This window comes from Schistocerca cancellata, chromosome 8 (genome assembly GCF_023864275.1).
Source record: "Schistocerca cancellata isolate TAMUIC-IGC-003103 chromosome 8, iqSchCanc2.1, whole genome shotgun sequence".
NCBI classification, from domain to species: Eukaryota; Metazoa; Arthropoda; class Insecta; order Orthoptera; family Acrididae; genus Schistocerca; species Schistocerca cancellata.
The window spans coordinates 474484179-474486846 of NC_064633.1; the positions used below are offsets into that span (position 1 = coordinate 474484179).

The 2668-nt window shown below is 45.3% G+C and overlaps 1 pseudogene; it reads right to left on the minus strand.

Moving 5' to 3' along the window:
* Positions 1 to 967: 967 nt before the first annotated feature.
* LOC126096151 (5S ribosomal RNA) lies at positions 968 to 1085 on the minus strand (annotated as a pseudogene).
* Between the last annotated feature and the right edge of the window lie 1583 nt (positions 1086 to 2668).

Consider the following 2668-nt stretch of genomic DNA (forward strand, 5'->3'; position numbering starts at 1 on the left):
GAGACGGTACTGCAGAAACATACGCCGCCCACCTCATGAGCACCTTACCAGAAGAGGCAGGAGTCAGTCAGATGGAACAGGCTCCAGATAAACGCGACTTTTAGAAAAAAAAAAAATACCGTCCACACCATTCCGAAAACAGCAAAGGCAGGTAAGTGAACGAAATATCGCACAATCAGCTTAACAACTCATCTATCCAAGCTGCTGACAGGACTCATATAAAGGAACTGGGAAAAGGAAACAGGATTTATTTGATGACGTTTATTTTGGCTTTAGAAAAGCTAAAGGTACCAGAGAAACAATTCTGTCGTGGCGCTTGATAATGGTAGCAAGGATGAAGAAAAATTAAGACACGCTCATTGGATTTTTCGACCAAGATAAACTGTTCGAGAATGTAAAATGGTGCAAGTTATTAGAGATTCTGAGAAAAATAGGGGTACCTGTAGAGACAGACGGATAATAAACAATAAGATTGGAAAACCACAAGCTAAGTGCTCAGATTAAAAAGGCCGTAAGGCAGGGATGCACTGTTTCGCCACTATTATCCAACCTATACATCGAGGAAGCGTTAAATGAAATTAAAAAATGTTTCAAGAAGGGATTTAAATATCGGGGTGAAAGGGGATCCATAATGGGATTCGCTGATGGCACTGCTACCCTCTTTGAAGGTGAAGTAGAATTACAGGATCTGTTGACTGGAAGGAGTAGACTAATGAGTAAAGAATATCTGTTGAGTGTAAACCAGAAACAGACAAAAACAATGAGAAGTAGCACTCCGTCTTCAGGTCACGAGTGGCCTAACGGGACCATCCGACTGCGGTGTCATCCTCAGTGGAGGATGCGGATAGGAGGGGCGTGGGGTCAGCAGACCGCTCTCCTGGTATGATGGTATCCTTGACCGAAGCCGCTGCTATTCGGTCGAGTAGCTCCTCAGTTGCCATTACGAGGCGGAGTGCACCCCGAAAAATGGCAACAGCGCATGGCGGCCTGGATGGTCACCCATCCAAGTGCCGACCACGCCAGACAGCGCTTAACTTCGGTGATCTCACGGGAACCGGTGTATCCACTGCGGCAAGGCCGTTGACCAATGAGAAGTAGCACAAATGAAAATAGCGAGTAACTTAACATGCAATAGGTGATCACGGAGTACACGAAGTTAGGGAATTCTGCTTCCTTAAACCAGAGTAACCCGTGACCGAAGAAGCACAGAGGACGTAAAAAGCAGACTTAGAACAGGCATAGAGGGCATTTCTGGCCAAGAGAAATCTACTGTTTTCATTTTCGGGAGGAAATTTCTGAGAATGTACATTTGAATCAAAGTATTGTAATGAATCATGGATTGTAGAAAACCAGAAGAGAAGAGAGTAGAAGCGTTTGAGATGTGGTGTCACTGAAGAATGTTAGAAATTACATGGACTGATAAGAAATGAGGATCTATGCAGTATCGGCAAAGAAAGGAACATTTTAACAGGAGATGCAAGAACATGTTTTAAGACATCAGAAAATAATCTTCAGCGAGCTGGAAGGAACTGCCCACCGTAAAACCTGTAGAGGAAGACTTCATGCAAAAAAATTGAGGATGCAGGGTCCAAGTTCTACTCTAAGATGAAGAGGTTGGCGCAAGAGAGGAATTCCTGGCGGGCTGCAGCAAACCACTCAGGAGACACAGAATAAAAATAAGAAATGAACGTGACTGAACACTCGTTGGATGTGTTGACAATTGCAGCAACTCACACACTATTATGACCCCTGGACGCCTACTGTCGAAGGTTGGCGCAGGTTTGAGCAGACACATCACGACCATCTTCTCGATAGCATACCCATGAGGCTCATAGCAAATTACGGTACACAAGGCGGAGCTACACAATAGTCCAAGTGAGACACGTTTCCAGTAAATACCAGACAGAAGAAAGGTTGACTCCACAATGTACACAATCTTAGAACTGGACTTTGGCTGCTCTAACTATTCATGTAATTTTTCCTTCTTGCCGTCCCTGGTTATCATAACGTGGCCTTACCTTCCCAATGATGGCCTCCTCCCGCTGCGAGTCCTGCGGCCAAGGACGCTCCCCAAGACTGACGTCCGCAGCATCAACTGACGTCAGCGTCTTCTGCGGCTCGGCGGCCCTCGAAGGAACACCTCCCTCCTGACCTGGGCCCGAACGGAACTGCAGTCGCACCACGTTGAGATCCTGTTGGAGTTCGTTCTCATCGTCAGATTTTCATTTACTCTTCTTGTTTAGTTTCTTTCCTAAGATTTACCAATAACCTAATACATTCAAGTTTGGCAATAAAAGCTCCTCCGAGTTTATAATTACCACGACTATCAAGAAGTGATGTAAAGGCAGTATATTGCCGTGTGCGTTGAACTGAGCTACAACTGTAAATGTTATAATGAGCAAAGTATTTCAAGCGAGACCGGGTGTAAGTTATACGAGCAATACGCCGGGATGGCAGCTTTTATGGCAATGCGGGCCAGAGTACCCGCTCACTGAATCCGTGAAGTAGCTAAAGGAAACCCTAGCCAACATCAAGGTGTAAATGCCATGTCCACTGACCTGCTAATATTAAATATGGACTCAGTGTTGGTGCCACTCCGTAGTTAGGTTCATTCACGCCCATTTACATCTCGTTACTTAGTGACGAACAAGAAACAGGAAACGACTGG